The sequence below is a fragment of the Magnolia sinica genome, chromosome 13, assembly GCF_029962835.1.
Source record: "Magnolia sinica isolate HGM2019 chromosome 13, MsV1, whole genome shotgun sequence".
Taxonomy (NCBI): domain Eukaryota; kingdom Viridiplantae; phylum Streptophyta; class Magnoliopsida; order Magnoliales; family Magnoliaceae; genus Magnolia; species Magnolia sinica.
Genome location: NC_080585.1, coordinates 62,043,178 through 62,061,801, shown reverse-complemented (window position 1 = coordinate 62,061,801; position 18,624 = coordinate 62,043,178). Strand labels below are relative to the sequence as shown.

Here is an 18,624-nt window from a genome sequence, read left to right as displayed (position 1 = left end):
CTCTCATGTACACACTGAGTATCTTCTGTTCTTGGCATTAAAACCTATCAATTTCAATTTTGACCTTTCTTTCAGACATTTAAATGGGAATAAGTCTGCTGCATGGATTTGTAATTTATTTAGACACCTCTTACATCTTTGGTTGCATTTTTCTCATCTTAAAAATGACTACAGGGTTGAAGAATCATAACACATCATCCCATATGTATACCTCGTGTCTGACTGTAGCTATCTACAGACAAGGTACCTGTACATATAGCCCGCTCGAGCATTTCTCCATTTGTTTTCTTTTGTAGCCATTTGTAGTTTAGTGTATGGGGTTCCAAAGATGTATGTTCCAAGACCATGAATACATTCAACTCTCCTTCAATAATTGTGCTTCTGTAATGGATACCATAAAATGGGTAGATGCTATATTTTCACTGTATTATGGATCTTATATGGTTTACTTGGCTTGGATGATCCAACAAAAATTAGCCTTACTTCTCACAACTGTTACTCTTAACAGCCTAAGCCCCAACCCATCAAGTTCCAGGGTGTAGAACATCTGTCTGACATGCTGGTCCACTACAACCAAGTTGTCCATCACAGTGCCTTCTGCTTGTCTTACTGTTTTGGTCATGCTACTATATCTGAGAAATTATATCCAATAACATGTCATGAATAACTGGAATTTTCCAAGTTCATTTCTTTTGGTGCAGACTTCCGATATCTTGAATTATGAAGTGTTGGACATTCCTTTGCCAGAATTGCAAGGCTTGAAAACTTTGAAAGTTGCTTTCCATCACTCCACTAAAGATGAGGTGAGACCCCAAACCATGCGAGTCATCTAATTCTGGATCAAGTACAAACTTAGGTGTCTTTTACTTTCTTTTCAGGTGGTTATTCACACTATTAGATTGCCCGAACAGAGTACTGTAGGGGATGTAATCAACGACTTGAAAACCAAGGTTAATTTCTGTAACTATTTATGCACTTCTATTCGATGTGGTCCTCTTCTTCTTCAAGGTTTCCTTAATGCATGAGCCTATTATCCCACTCTTTCTTAAAAGAGGACAACTGCTTTTCTAAGCTAGTAGTTTATTGAAACCCAATTGATATGCAATCGGGATGCTTCTCATGTATTGACTGATAGAATGTTGCTATTTTGGTGCCCTTAGAAGAAAATCAACTGACTCTCTCCTGCATTCTGCAATAGGTTGAGCTGTCTCATCCCAATGCCGAGCTTTAACAGCTTGAGGCTTTTTGTCACAAGATATACAAGGTATGTATGTCTTTTGGAAATTGCTAGGCAGTGGTTAAAGTTAATTGCCATCCTCTTCTGAACTGATTTTGCCAATGACCAGAAGTACTTTGCTTTGGATCAGGATTTTCCCATGTCTGGTTAGACATACCCCCCTTCAAAATAGCCGCTCCATGGAAACTCACATCTGCCTTTTGTTGTGACTCTGCCGAGTCTTGGCAGTTTTTGTTTCAGAAGTGTTGAGTCAACTAGGAGAATGTTAGTTTATATCAATGCAGTTGTCTTTGAGTTCCTAGATCTTAGAAAGAACCATGGAAATGTATTGCTCATAGCCTATTAAGATCTTATGTGATTGGAATAGTTCTGTAGTGCATTTTTTAAATAAAAACTTTTTTTTTTTGGTTATGTAATCCATTTACTTTGATGGACATTTTTTGAGCTGAATGTTTGTATGATTTAGTTAGTCAAATATAATGAATTTATTGTATGTTTGTTGTGAAAACTCAATTTGTAGGTGTCAGGCCCTATCATCTGAATATTGGGAGTTCTAGTACATCATAGTTTGATAACTCAAAAAATTCATGGTCTTCAAGACTCAATAGAACTTAACCTACTCTTTGACTAAACTCTAGTTTGACTTTTCTGGTTTTTAAGCTATGGCCATTCTCATGTTTTGCAAAATGTTATATTGATGCTCAAGCGGAGGATTATAAGCCCCTTGTATAATGTTATACTGATGCTCAAGCAGAGGATTTTTGGTTGTTCGCAGGTAAGCAACCCTTCCATACAATTCATGCTGTATTAGACCATGCTGAAGCAGCTGAAGGAAAGATGCACCTTGAGTAAGAAAGCCACAAAAGGAGTGACTGCATTGGAGGTAGACCAATGATCTCGTGTTTTGCATCTCCCGTTGTTGCTGTTGCAATGCTTTTACATTCATTTTGGTGTTTTCACGTTCTATGGTGCTTCTTTGGTTAGGTATTTCTTCTTGGAGCTGTTGTTAAACTTAGGTCGACTGTTGTGACTTATCCCCTGCTTGTTGTGAAGGTAACTGATTTTGCTTTGTCTTTCAGCCATTTTCACATGATGCAACTTTTTCCATGTGTTTGTCTTTTTAGTTTTAAATTTTTTCTGCTTGCTTCAATGATAATATGAGGATGTATTTATGTGGTATGAGCAGTTTTCTTGTAATGGTTGTGATTTTTTTTCTCCTACCGTTGGTAGAATCTATTTCTTTACTCTCTCTCTCTCTCTTGTGTGTGTTCTTTCTAAGGGATATGTGTTCCATTTTTATGCTGGAAATTTTTGCAGGAAATGCGATGTTTCAAAATATTGAGTACTCTAGCTGAAGTTTGATTGCATTTTAAAATTTTTTGTGCTTGGATGGGAGTGGATGTTTGTGGAGGATTATGCGTGTTGATAAGATGTCTTGTTTTGTCAAGTTGTTGTACTTATTCTTTTGTGATGGATTTTTTTTTCTTTTTCTTTCTTGCAGAAGTGCATCATTTCCTCTACTAATTTCATAGTTCTTTGTATTTTGTTAGTGTGTTTTAACATTTTAATCAATGCTTGTGATGGAAATTTCTTCCTATCGTGGTTTCGCTGGAATATGACTTTCTTTTGAACTTTCCTTGACGTGTTGAGCAACTACTACTGCATGCTTAATTTCTTTAACCATTATGCAATACATGAACTGTGTTAAGTGAGTTGTCTACACATCTAAACACCATCTTAAGGAACTCAGATTTTGCTATTGTCTACACATTCAATTTGTGGCCATAACATATTATGTTTTGACCAGGAAATGGAACTAGCCAGCCATGATATCTCTGTGGGCAATGTAAGTCATTTTACCTCTTCTCATGATATGTCATTTTATAATTGGTTCCTTATCCTGAAACTTATGATATTAGTTTTAAGGAAATCATTAATTTACAGGTTTGACTATATTGAACGAGATTGCCGAGTTTGTGGCCTTGGTTGCAATTTTGAATTTTAGATGTATGTCTTAAGAACTTTCAAATTTCAGATTACCTCTTTGTTTTTATGGATTGGTAATGCAAAATGTATGTCCATTGTAATTTTTAATTTCATTTTATTGCTTGCAGGTTCATTGCAATGTATGCTACTCTTGCCAGTTGAGATGTGGTATGTATTATCATTAGTCATCCTACATTATCCTATCTTCTTTTTCTGCCATGGTGCCATTTCATTTTAAATTGCATAACCGAAAGTTTTCAACTTGTGGTTTAAATCTTCATTATTTGTATTTTAACATGCTAAGGAAAATTGTCATTGCCATTTTCCTTAGGACTTTTGCTTGATTCCAGAGTCACCCTTTTATCTGGAAGGACCTTTTTTAACTCTGCCAATGCAACTCCTTGCATTGCCAGTCCCAAGCCCGGGTAAAGGAGGAGGGAGAAGGGCTTTAGAATGAGATTGTTAACTATGGAGGAGATCCTAAAAATGCAGTGAGTATCTCTGGTTTTATGGTTTTACTTGTATATTCCTGTATTGATTACTCAAGCATGACGGTTATGCGCATTTTTTCAGGTGGATGTTGCATGTGGGAGGATTGGAGCTGCATATTTCAGATTTAAGCATCTGATACATCTCTTATCAAGAATGCACATGTGTAGTTCATCAAACAATACATTATGTGATATCGCGTGCATGATATCTATGTTGTAATTACAGTTATCTATAATAATAATAATTTTTTCATCATAGTGCATTCACAATAGTTATCATTGTGGTTACAGTTATTCATTATGTGACAGGTTTTCAGGTGAGATGAACGAATTCTAAAAAAAATAGTCTGCGGTTTTGAGAAGTGATTCCCAGGATGTATGTGTGTTTCAGGGGCCATCTGCACCTTGGAAGCATACAATGGAAGGTAAGGAAAACCCTCAAGTTCCCTTCTTTGAATCATGAAAATGTATTTGTACTGACCTAGATTGTGTCGGAGCTATCCGATGACCGGGGGTCTATGGAAGGTGGGAACCACTGTTATGACCATGATAAAACTGTCCATTTCCTTGGACAACATTGGAGGGGCCTGGCTATTTGGACAGGCCGTGTTTATGTATTTACTCAAAATTAATGGAGCAGACCTGGATGTGCGTCAGAGCTATCCGGATGAGCAGGGATCCCTGGAAGGTGAGAACTGTTGTTATGACCATGATGAAGTTGTCCATTTCCTATGGATAGCATTGGAGGGGCCTGACCATTTGGATAGGCCGTGTTTATATCTGTATTTGCAGGCCCTTAACCTGAGCCACACCTTAAACCTATTCTCAATTCCCAAAAGCTATAACCTATAATCTATAACCTAAACCTAACTCTAAACCAAAACCTATAACCTAAACCTTAACCTAAACATAAACCTAAACCTAAGCCTATAACTTATACTTATAACCTTAACCTAAACTATAACCTTAACCTATAACCTATACTTATAACCTTAACCTAAACTTATAACCTTAACCTAAATCTATTCTCAGATCGTAAAACCTATACTTATAACCTAAACCTAGACCTTAACCTAAACCTAAACCTATACTTATAACCTATAACCTATAACTTAAACCTTAACTTATAACCCAAACCTTAACCTATAAACTAAACCTATAACCTAGAACCTAAAACCTAAACCCAAACCTAAACCCGATCCCGAACTCAAACCCGATTACCTAAACCTAAACCTAAACCTTAACCTATAACCTATACTTATAACCTTAACCTAAACCTATTCTCAAATCCCAAAACCTATACCTATGACCTAAACTTAGACCTTAACCTAAACATAAACCTATACTTATAACCTATAACCTAAACCTAAACCTTAACCTATAACCCAACCTAAACCTATACTTATAACCTAAACCTATTCTCAAATCCCATAACCCATAACCTAAACCTAAACCTTAACCTAAACCTATAACCTATAACCTAAACCAAAACCTATAACCTAAACCGGAACCCAAACCCGAATCCGAACCCAAATCCCTGAACCTTAACCTAAACATATAACCTATAACCTATAACCTAAGCTTTTACCTAAACCTAAAACCTAAACCTAAACCTAAACCTATAACTTAAACCTAAACCTATAACCTAAACCCTAACCTAAACCTTATAACCTTAACCTAAACCTTAACCTAAACCTATAACCTAAACTTAAACCTAAACTTATAACCTAAACCTATTCTCAAATCCTAAAACCTATAACCTAAACCTAAACCTTAACCTATAACCCAACCTAAACCTAAACTTATAACCTAAACCTATTCTCAAATCCCAAAACCTATAACCTAAACCTAAACCTTAACCTATAACCCAACCTAAACCTAAACTTATAACCTAAACCTATTCTCAAATCCCAAAACCTATAACCTAAACCTAAACCTTAACCTATAATCCAACCTAAACCTATACTTATAACCTAAACCTATTCTCAAATCCCAAAACCCATAACCTAAACCTAAACCTTAACCTAAACCTATAACCTATAACTTAAACCAAAACCTATAACTTAAACCCGAACCCAAACCCGAACCCGAACCCGAACCTGAATCCCTAAACCTTAACCTAAACATATAACCTATAACCTATAACATAAACCTATACCTAAACCTAAAACCTATACCTAAACCTAAACCTATAACTTAAACCTAAACCTATAACCTAAACCTATAACCTAAACCCTAACCTAAACCCTATAACCCATAACCTATAACCTAAACCTATAACCTAAACTCAAATCCTTAAACTTAACCTATAACCCAACCTAAACCTATACTTATAATCTAAAACTATTCTCAAATCCCAAAACCTAAACCTAAAACCTAAATGTATTCTCAAATTCCTAAACCTAAACCTACACCTAATCCTAATCTCAACTCCCTAACCTAAACCTATAACCTAAACCTAGACCTTAACCTAAACATAAACCTATACTTATAACCTATAACCTAAACCTAAACCTTAACCTTAACCTAAACCTATTCTCAAATCCCAAAACCTATACCTATAACCTATAACCTAAACCGAAACGTAAAACCTAAATCTAAATTTATTCTCAAATCCCTAAACCTAAACCTTAACCTTAACCTAAACCTATTCTCAAATCCCAAAACCTATACCTATAACCTATAACCTAAACCGAAACGTAAAACCTAAATCTAAATGTATTCTCAAATCCCTAAACCTAAACCTACACGTAATCCTAATCTCAACTCCCTAACCTAACCTAAACCTAAACTTGAAAATCCAAACCTAAACCCGATCCCGAACCCGAACCCGATTTCCTAAACCTAAACCTTAACCTATTCTCAATTCCCAAAAGCTATAACCTATAACATATAACTTATAACCTAAACCTAAACCTTAACCTATTCTCAATTCCCAAAAGCTATAACCTATAACATATAACTTATAACCTAAACCTAAACCTTAACCTAAACCTATAACCTAAACCTAAACCTAAACCTTAACCTAAACCTAAACCTATAACCTTAACCTAAACCAAAACCTTAACCTATAACCTTAACCTAAACCAAAACCTTAACCTATAACCTATAACTTATAACCTAAACTTATAACCTCTAACCTAACGTTAACCTAAACCTAAACCTAAACCTAAAACCTAAACCTAAACCTAAAACCTAAATGTATTCTCAAATCCCTAAACCCAAACCTACACCTACACCTAATCCTAATCTCAACTCCCTAACCTAAGCTTAAACCTAAACTTGAAATCCAAACCTAAACCCGATCCCGAACCTGAACCCGATTTCCTAAACCTAAACCTTAACCTATTCTCAATTCCCTAAAGCTATAACCTATAACCTAAACCTAAACCTAAACCTAACCTAAACCTATAACCTAAACCTAAACCTAAACCTATAACCTTAACCTAAACCAAAACCTATAACCTAAACCTTAACATATAACCTATAACCTATAACCTATAACCTAAACTTATAACCTATAACCAAACCTTAACCTAAACCTAAAACCTAAACCTAAACCTATTACCTAAACCTATAACCTAAACCAAAAACCTAAATGTATTCTCAAATCCCTAAACCTAAACCTACACCTAATCCTAATCTCAACTCCCTAACCTAAACCTAAACCTAAACTTGAAAACCCAAACTTAAACCTAATCCCGAACCCGAACCCGATTTCCTAAACCTAAACCTTAACCTATTCTCAATTCCCAAAAGCTATAACCTATAACATATAACCTATAACCTAAACCTAAACCTAAACCTTAACCTAAACCTAAACCTAAACCTAAACCTATAACCTTAACCTAAACCAAAACCTATAACCTAAACCTTAACCTATAACCTATAACCTAAAATTATAATATATAACCTAACATTAACCTAAACCTAAACCTAAACCTATAACCTAAACCTAAAACCTAAACCTAAACCTAAAACCTAAATGTATTCTCAAATCCCTAAACCTAAACCTACACCTAATCCTAATCTCAACTCCCTAACCTAAACCTAAACCTAAACTTGAAAACCCAAACCTAAACCCGATCCTGAACCCGAACTCGATTTCCTAAACCTAAACCTTAACCTATTCTCAATTCCCTAAAGCTATAACCTAAACCTAAACCTATAACCTAAACTTATAACCTAAACCTAAAACCTAAACCTAAACCTAAAACCTAAATGTATTCTCAAATCCCTAAACCTAAACCTAAAACCTAAATGTATTCTCAAATCCCTAAACCTAAACCTAAACCTATAACCTATAACATTAACATAAACTTATAACCTAAACCTATAACCTACAAAGTAACCTAAACCTATACTTATAACGTAAACCTATTCTCAAATCCCAAAACTATAACCTAAACCTAAACCTATAACCTAAACCTAAACCTTAACCTATAACCTAAACTCAATTCCCTAAACCTTAACATATAACCTAACCTAAACCTAAACCTATAACCTACACTTATAACCTAAACCTAAACTTGTAACCTTAACCTAAATGTAAAAGCTAAACCTAAACCTAAAACGTAAATATATTCTCAAATCCCTAAACCTAAACCTATAACCTACGACATTAACATAAACTTATAACTTAAACCATATGGTGAGACCATTCCTTAGGAAGTGGGTACTTGTGGATACCGATGGTCTTCCTTGCGAAAATCGTCCAGACGTTTATTTTGGCCCTACAAACCATATGGTGAGACCATTCCTTTTGTGTCAATTTCATTCCTCTTTGAGTTTTTATTAATTCATTAAGAAAGAAAAGAAAAGAAAATGGTTATACATGATGCACTTCTTTCACTTTATTTTTCTTTCCCCTAATGGTCATTCTGATTTATGAATGCCATGGCTATTTGTAGGATGATGGAATATACGAAGCTGTTGCAAGAAGTGACTTTGTCATTACTAGAGTTGCATTTTGAGACAACTTTTCAAAGTACTACATAAATGACCATGGAAGTAATATTACAGAGGTCACTAAGAAATTGAAAGGAAAAGGAGTGGACTTGGACAATAATCGGTTTTTGATTCTTCAGGTGAGTGATGGCTGAAAAAGGCTTATTTACTTGTGAAAAAAATATCATACCATTAAAATATATCTTCTCTTTCAATTCTTTATCATTGAAATTTCAGGGTGAAGTCGAGCAAAGTTCTCTAATGAGGCTAAAGATTTGTATTTTCAGCATTATTGTAATTGTAATTGTAATTGATTAAATGAAGGATTGTAATTGATTGTAATTGTAATTGATTGAATGAAGGATTGTAATTGATTGTAATTATAATTGATTGAATGAAGGATTGTAATTGATTGTAATTGAATGAATGAATGATTGTAATGGAATGAATGAATGATTATGCAGGTGGTAATTGAATGAAGAAATGATTATATATATATTTTTTAATGTATGAAATAGCTATGGATATTAACCATAGCCGGTAATCCGACAGCTGTAGCCATAATTAAATTTGGCATATTGCTACGGACTTTTAGCTATAAATAATATCCATAATTGTTTATACTTATCGCTACAGATATAATTGCTATGGATTATATCTATAGCTGTTGTAACATATAGCTACAGATTAAATCCGTAGCTATAGGTTTTAGATCTCTTGTTACAGCACCTACGACTACGGTCATGCTATGGACTAGTTACGGACTAGAACTGTAGCCATAGGTCTAAGGCTATGGATTTTATCCGTAGCCTTTGCCCCTTTTTCTGGTAATGTAATCTTTAGTGCGTTTATTGTAACAAGACGGGCCATATAGAGCCCTTTTGTTTTAACAAGATGAGGGACAACGGCTTTACGCCACCTCAAAAGATCAACCGCCAGCCACCACAAGTTATATCGGCTCCACTTCTACGATCTGCGCCACCGACACATCCATTCAACCGACCTCCCACACCTCAATATAGGCTGCCTCAATGGCCAATGACAGCGCAACCCAATCATCCTCAACAAGCTTAAGTACATGCCCTTGCAGCCGAAGCATCTGAATCTATGGTTGCAGTACTGCTAGCCTTCAAAGTCATTGCCCACATCCAAGGTACACTGGTATTTCTGTTGTTGGACACCGGGTTCACCATTTCGAAGATAGCAGACTCTTCAGTCAAGTGATTGAAAGTACCCTAGTTTGTCAATTAGCGTGAGTGTTAAGTCGGACAGACTGCAGAGCCTCATAGGAAGATCAATTTAAGCGTTTACTTCAACCGGGATGTGTGCAACCTCGCCTTAGGTAAATCAAAGCCTCACATCCCATGTCCCAAAACACCAGGTATATAAAACCCTTAAAATAAACTAGAATATCATAGGGTTTTTAAGTTAAGAAAACTTTTTCAAAATCAGAAAATTCTCTAAGTTTTCTTACTTTGTCGATTTTATCGATACACTGATCGATAGAATTGACATGTGCTGTCGATGTCCTCGATGCTTAAACGATATCATTGAAATGAGGACAAAATATGTCCAGCAACCACATACTCATCTGGTGTAACGCCTTGAAATTCGGAGGTCGAGCATAACTCAGCTCCCGAGTTCCAAAACATCACTTATGCAACATATTTAATGATGGATGTATGTTGACTGTATTAGTGCATAAAACATGAAATAGATTAAGCCAAAACATAGATATAATTCAGGGATAAGTGAATAAAGCAAGCGGAAGACTTATAAAAATATATGTGTACAAGTGTAAATCCCTGAAGTACATTCACCAACCAAGTCGTATGAAAGTGTTACTTAACAAAATTACAAGTATCAAGTTACATCATTTAAATTCCCAAAAATAATCCCGGAGTCCCGCGCATCAGAACAAGGCTCGCTAGAACCCGTCTGAAAACTGCATATAAGAGAAAGCAGCCTCATCATCATCCATCTCCCGCTCTGCCTCAGAAGTCGCATCAACATCTGCAACATCAGAACCTAAGACAGAGTCTGGTGGGTGTTTAACACCGCCCCAGAACGTGGGAGTGAGTGATCAACTCAGTGGAACAATAAGGCACTAGTTAACATGTTATCAGTTCAATCAAACAGTAATGATAAAGCAGAACAATTAAATAAATCCTAAGTACTCTTGTTAACGCAAGGATGCTTGCAAAATGATGCGTGCCCTCACGCGTACACCCTCAGCGTCTTCATCTTACGTTACGCATGACACCACCTCAAAGTGCGCCACATCTACAAAGTGCATGCAAATGCGGTGCATGGATATGATTACCAAGTTGTTATTAGTCCATTTCATATAGCAGGATTGGGAAGCTAAGATACCTTCCTCATGTCACCATCCAAACAGTGATCCATTCTAAGGTCGTCAGTCCTAGACATCTCATACGATCATATGGTTTCAGGTCGTAGCAAAGGGCTCATCACCAATCAATGCACGCTTTTCATACCTTTATTACCACAGTTCGGCTCGTCACCTCATTGCGGTATCCAGGTATGCTCGAGGTCACTACAAAGGGCTCGTCACCAATCAATGTAGGCCGACAGCACGAATATAGTGTCCCATACCACCATAATCGGCTCACGAGTTTAGTTGCTCGCTGGTCACTATGGGGAGGCTCGTCACCCCAGCGTAGGCCGACAGCTAGACCATGGTGTCCCATACCACCATGTTCGGCTCATGAGTCTTAGCGGATCAAGGTACCATGGTTATTCGGATTTCACTGGTAAGTTCGGTACCCTAGATTTAAGTAGTAGCGTCCATACATGGTGAACATACATCGGACAATCGGGTTACTTGACGAACTCGACTAGCACGAGCGCACGTTGAGTTGAGCGACATAGAGTGCGCAAACCTCTGCGTGACCAAACCACTGCCGACAACTCTAATACGACTCGGGTTTGTCTAATACGTCCTACGTGGCGAAAGCAACCTCAACCACGATCTTAAGGCCGATTACCGATTTCCTGGACTAATACATAGTCCCACACACATTACACTACAACAGATATATGAATTGAATGTAGAACAGTAAAGGAAACAACAACTCAAATCATGGTACATAAGCACTTGAGAAATATCAACTTAACATAAATGTAAGCACAAGTAATGCTTGAATTTAAATAACATGGAATGTAACTTGCATAAAGGAAATCATGCACATCAATAGGAGTGTTGAGAATCACTTCTCAACGCCCGCAATTAGTGTAATAAGTTACACTTTAGATCATTCATGCATTTCTACAAACACTTAGAATACATGATACAACATACATGACGTATGTTGAACTACAAGCTTTTGGACAATTCCTTTTACCAAGGAGTTGTCATACATACATCTAGCATACATACACGACAAATAATCATGGCAAACACAAGTGCATATTTTATACGTATACGGTACTTTATACATACACATAGAATACACAAATCTCAATATAACACATGCATATCAGGAACGCAACATAAACATAACATTTGGCATGCGAAATCTCATCCATAACAAGAATAAATCATTAACTGGCATTGAAAGCCTTGAAAACCATAACCTATACACTTAAAGTCCGCACCTTAAGCCAGAAAAGAACACCGAATTGATTTAGACGAGTTGTCTTCGTCAACGGCAACAGAATAACCTAAGGCAAGAACAGAAATGAGATACAACAACACCAAGACTATTCTAAGCTCTAACACAGATTAGAGTTAGGTTAACTTACCCCAAGATGAACTCAGAATCGTCAGAATAACGATTCAAAGTGAAGGTTCAAGGATGCAGAAGAATAGGAAAGAATCCAAGGATGATTCACCAACTTCTCTCTCACTATCTCTCTCTTTTCCACTCTCTTTCCAAGCTAGGGTTAGAGAAAATTCGTATGGAAAAGAGGACTAGGGTTTAAGGACTATAAATAGGCCTATTATTGAAGGAAATAACCCCAGGGCTAAGGTATACTTAAAGTATAACCAAAACCTGCCTCTTATGATCCAACGAAGCACTTCTGGTGGGCCTATAACCACGAAAGGTTGGACTTAAGCTCACTGACCATGGATCTAGGTCAGGCTGAGTTTTCGTACCGACCGGCTTTTCAGATCAGCCATGGTAGACCACACTCAATTCAACGGTCATGGAAACTCGATCAGGTCCACAAGCACAAGGATATGCCTGGGCCACCTTCCCTGATCAGAGGGTGAAATTGGGTCAGAATCCAACAGTCAGATAGCTTAAAATCATTGCGCAAGCGACACGACTCAGATTTCATAAAAGCTTATTAAATTTCCAACCGTTCTCATACTCTTCACTCCGAACTTAAACAAATCGACCCAGAACATCAGATGGACTTGATTTTCGAGGTGATGGTCAAGCCCAACATAGTGACCGCAACAGCCTAAGATCATCGCTATCGGACTTTCGACGCACGGTCCAGGTTCGATCCAGATCTTCCAAAAATTCTCCAGAACAACTGGATTTAGCGATGGATCCCAGATTTCAGAGTAACGTAGCGCTAACTAATCTACAAGTTTTGAGCCATGCAGATATAATTTAAAGTGATTGATGCGAATTTCACAAGCAATCGAGTATAACGCTAATTTCCCCAAAAAACAACTACTTAAGGAAAGATTAACACAAAATTTCCAAGGTCGTTACATCTGGACGGATTTATTGATGTATTGATATACATATCGATATCATCGATATCTGAATCTTGAGTCCATCGATGGTGACTCGATAATATCGACAGACAGATCTTCGGCACCCTTGTTTTCACTTAAGAAAATCACATGTGCATCGATATATCAAAGTCGTTCTCGATACCATCGAAGTTCAAATCTCGATGATATTGGAAGACTCTCGATGTTATCGGTCATGGGCGCCTAAGTTCTCCAGTAATTATTTCAGGATTGTTTATCTGCGATTGAGGGGCACTCGATAGAATTGATATTCAAATATCGATGATATCGGTATGGTTTCGATGGCATCGAATAGGAACAAAAACTGTCCAGCAAGCTTAAACAAAAATCCTTTGGATTTATCCATACCTCGACACTCTATCAATATCATCGACATTCAAATTCTGATGATCTCGAAGGTCCCTGATCATTCTTGTAAAACCTGAAATATTACATAGCAAGTCTCTCTCATTTTTAAGTGTCGATGAATCGATTCTCACATCGATGATATCGGAGTTCAAAATCCGATGACATCAATGTGTGTTTCGATTCCCTCGACCAACTGATAAAATGTTTTAAAAGCGTATGACATTTGAGTTTGTGTCATCGAGCGGCCAGTCGATGCAATCGAGAGTATACACTTGATGATATCGACCCCGCTTGATGATATCGAACTCTGTCATAAATGTGACTGTTTTATATCCGTTAGAACCTTTTGCTTATATAAAGAGAGCTTGTCTATTGTTGCTGGTAGAGAAAGAAGAGAGTACTTTTGAGTATTTTACCTTAGATCATATACCAAAAGCCCTTTCTCTCAAGGGAGTTCATCCTCCAATCCACCCTCATCATTGATATTCAATAGAGTGGATTGGGGAATTAACTTTCGCATTCAAGGATCCTCCAGTTACTACCTTAATGGCAAATCATTAAGCTGGGATGCCTTGAATGCATAAATGATTGGAATGGCTCTATCTTCCTAATAGGAAAACATTTAGAGAGTAGGATTCCATCATAACCTTGACCCAACCCGTCACCATATATTGGTACATCTTTTGAGTTGCGGATCAAGGAAGCAGAAGACTCTTCATCAACAAAGGAGGAGATCTTCATTAACGAGCTGAATGAGACTCATCCACTTATCTGTAAGTAATTAGAGTCCAGAGGACCCTTTGATCATTCCTCTATAGGATTGGGTCTAAGGTGTTTCTCACCCTTTCAAGCCCTCGTAGGATGCCTTCGGCGGGAGTGTATGTGGTGGGTGCGTTGTGTGGACCCTTGCTCTATGGAGAGCATAAACATCCGGTTGAAGGTGAACCTGTCTAAAACCTTAGGTTAGAGGTGAACCATGTGAAACCTCAGTTATGGTCTTATGGAAGATCCTTGGCCAGTGTGCATAAAAGTGGGTGCGTTGTATTGACCCTTGCTCGTGAGAGCATAAACAGTCAGCCTCAGTGTAGGTTGTAAAGGTTGAAGGTGAACCTGATTTAAAACCTTAGGTTTGAGGTGAACCGCTGTGAAACCTCCTTAGTAAAATCCAGTACACTCAAGGGTTGAGTGCGGTTACTGAGAATAGAGTAGACATGTAGTCGAACCACTATAAAAATGATTGTGTTTGAGATTGCTATTCTTTAGTTTGTGTGATTTGCTTTAATATTTTCATATCTGAATATCTGAGATCACACCTCACACACATACACAGTCATATCCATCATAAACTAGTTTGCCTATTGTTCACTTATTAAATAATTTGTGATTGGATCCTTTATCGGGCTTGAAAGCTAGTAGAGTTACTTTTGAGTAATCCTAATATGAGCTTGTTGTTAGGATTAGCGCAATAGGATTTTAAATAAACCATACAAACTTTAAAAGTCCTATTCACCCCATCTAGGACATATTGGCATATTCTTACTTCAACTAAAGCAGTCTTTACTAAAATTTCAATTGGTATCAGAGCGGGTCTTTCTTTAAGGGCTTCATCGCCTAGAGAGTGTGATCTTGACTGAAGTTGGGAATATGGCCAAAGGAGAGGGCTCATCGGTCACTAGACCTCCAGTGTTTGATGGATCAAATTATGCATACTAGAAGGCTAGGATGCACTACTTTCTGAGATCTTTGGATCATGATGTTTGGGATATAGTTGAAAGTGATATGTGCCACCATCTGAACAAGTTGTACTTGACAGTGGCACAACCATCACAAAACCCAAACCGAAAGAAAAGTGGATGACATTCGATAAAGAAAAACAGACTGCTGAAGTTAAAGCTATGAACGCCATCTACTGTGTCGTGTCCCAAGATATATTCAATCAAATAAGTATGTGTGGGACATCCAAAGAAGCATGGGATCTATTGGAAACAACCCATGAAGGCACAAGCACTGTGAAGAGATCTAAACTGCAACTCCTAACTTCACAGTTCGAAGGTCTCAAAATGAAAGATCATGAGACCTTTATAGACCTTTATGGAGTTTTTCACTAAGCTGAATATCATTTGCAACTCCATGGGTGGTTTGGGAGAAAAAGTTTTGGTTCCTAAAATCTGTAGGAAAATACTGAGATCACTGCCGGAACGGTTTAATCCCAAAGTAACAACCATTGAAGAGTGTAGGAATATTGATGAAATGAAAGTAGAAGAACTAGTAGGTTCCCTACAAACTTTTGAACTACACTTCAAACAAACCCAAAAATCTAAAAATACTGTCCTAAAAACTTCAAAGAAAACAACAAATGAGGACAGTGGAAGTGAAAAAGAAGATGAAGATGAGGAAGTTGCTTTGCTGTCACAAAGATTCAGGAAATTCTTTCAGAAGAATTGTGGCTGTCCATCTAGAAGAAAGTGGGTAGACAACAAACCTTTTACAGGAAAATTTGGTAAAAAGACCAAAGAACCACAATATTATGCCTGTCAGAAGTATGGACATTTGTCTACTGAATGCCCAAATAGAAAAACTAAGGGCAAAGCAATGACTTCCACATGGGATGATATAGAAGAGTTAAACTTAGAATCTAGTGACTCAGAGAGCGATGGAGATCAGAAATCCTTGAAAATTCTTATGGTCTCCACTACTCCAATCATCTCCGGTGAATCTGAGAATGAGATAGAACAACATGCCACTGAATCGTCTCCGTCAGATAATGAGGAAACTGAAAAGGAAGAAGAAGAAGAACAACAAAACAAGCTATAAGATGCTTACAATCAACTTTATATTCATAGCATCAACATTCTTAAAAGACTTGGAATGTCTGAAAACAAGAAGGAACTGTTGCAAAAAGATCTGAACGAAACATTGGAAATCAATTCACATCTAATTAATGATCTATAGCAATATTATTCAGATAATGACAAGTTAGAAAGAATCAACCTATCCCTAAAAACTGACTCATCAAAGCTTACCAAACAAATTGAATTATTAGAAGATGGAAATAGGCATCTCCAGAATGAGAATCACACACTCTGGTTTGACTTAGAAAAATCCAAAAAAATTGCTGAAATAAACTATAAAATTTCCTAGAGTGGTGAAAAGCTTGAAAAATTGTTAGGGATGGGAAGATAAGGAAGAGACAAGAGTGGCCTAGGGTATGATAAAACTAAAATAAGAACTGGAAATGCAGCATCAATAACTGAAAAATTGGCTGCTTCAGGTAGTAATATGAAAACCACTCCAGTTTGTCATTTATGTGGTGATTTGGGTCATTATAAGTGTGAATGCTTGACACCTAGAAGGACTTCACATAACTCTGGTCAAAATTATATTGGTAAATTCAAACTGTCAGAGAAATACAGAATGTTAAAAATCCACCTAGGAGAAACACTCATCCATCACCACCTAAAATGAAAGATAGGAAGAAGGGATCATTGGATCAAGTGGGTGAGATAACCTTGAAAACTAAATCTACCACAGTAAAGAATTCTATCTCAAAATGGATAGTAAAACAAAAACTGAATTGTCTAAACTCTATACCTTGATATATCAAGCATGAAAAGACAAGTCTAGGTCAAGCATCTAGATCTAGATATTTGCTGAAATGATGTAATTTTTGCTGAGCTTTTAAAGATATATTTGATGTTTCTCACCTTAATCCTTTTGTATATAAACATTTTAAATGTTTATAATTTTGTCTTGTACAACGTCTGTACAAAATTTTGTGGTATACTATTGATTCACAGATACACTAAAGGTATACATAAAGGGATGTCTGAATGCTAAGTATTGAAAATGCTCAACTTCGATATGACTGTTACGTGCATTTTTGATAAAATCGATAAACAATCGATATCATCGATATCTCTTCAGAATGTGAAAAGGCACACAAGTGAGGATAATATCGAAGATAGTCTTGATAGCAACGAGGAAGTTACCTCGATATCATCGAAACAAGGATCGATGATATCGACAGATACCGCCCGATATAAGTCGTGGAGCGCGAAAAAGGGGTTTTTATCTCAAGGGTTTCTTTTCTTCTTCACTGCTCGATTCTCTCGACCGGACCACTCAGATCCTCGACGGACTACCTCAATCATTCAACAAATCTGGTAATACCCTTCTAATCATCAATATTCCATCTTATTTTTTTGGGTATTTCCTTTTCAGTTGGTTTGTGTTCCTTTTTTCTAAATACCTTTAAATCCTTTTTGTCCACATGGGAAAAGACAAGGGAAAAGTGTCGGGTCCGGGTGAATCTTCGAGATCCGCTTGATAAAAGGTGCTTGCTCCAAAAGAAAGAGCAAGCGCCCCAAAACTGTAACGCCCTGAAATTCGGGGGTCGAGCATAACTCAGCTCCCGAGTTCCAAAACATCACTTATGCATCATATTTAATGATGGATGTATGTTGTCTGTATTAGTGTATAAAACATGGAATAGATTAAGCCAAATAACAAATATAATTCAGGGATAAGTGAAGAAAGCAAGCGGAAGACTTATAGAAATATATGTGTACAAGTGCAAATCCCTGAAGTACATATACATACCAGGTCGTTCTGACAAGTGTTACTATCAAAATTACAAGTATTAGATTACATCATTTAATTTTCCAAAAGAAATCCCAGCATCTCACGCATCAGAACAAGGCTCACTAGAACCTGTCTGAAAACTGTATAAAAGAGAAAGCAGCCTCATCATCATCCATCTCCCGCTCTGCCTCAGAGGTCGCATCAACATCTGCAACATCAGCAGCTAAGACAGAGTCTGGTGGGTGTTTATCACCGCCCCAGAACGTGGGAGTGAGTGATCAACTCAGTGGAACAATAAG

General features: G+C 37.1%; 2 long non-coding RNA genes across 5 annotated transcripts; one reads left to right on the top strand and one right to left on the bottom strand.

Annotated features, from left to right (window-relative positions):
* Positions 1-3: 3 nt before the first annotated feature.
* On the bottom strand, positions 4-2,212 carry LOC131223812 (uncharacterized). The gene is made up of 2 exons (XR_009160711.1): positions 2,081-2,212; positions 4-448 (listed from the first exon to the last, which is right to left on the bottom strand). It is a non-coding gene; the product is annotated as an uncharacterized LOC131223812 (long non-coding RNA).
* Positions 448-3,598, top strand: LOC131223811 (uncharacterized). Of its 4 annotated transcripts, none has more exons than XR_009160709.1 (9): positions 448-577; positions 702-803; positions 879-950; positions 1,199-1,264; positions 2,013-2,945; positions 3,045-3,083; positions 3,182-3,244; positions 3,352-3,391; positions 3,555-3,598. It is a non-coding gene; the product is annotated as an uncharacterized LOC131223811 (long non-coding RNA). The 4 variants fall into 4 exon arrangements; XR_009160710.1 differs by having other exon boundaries at positions 2,013-2,120; positions 2,222-2,945; positions 3,352-3,592; XR_009160708.1 differs by lacking the exon at positions 3,352-3,391.
* Positions 3,599-18,624: the final 15,026 nt, after the last annotated feature.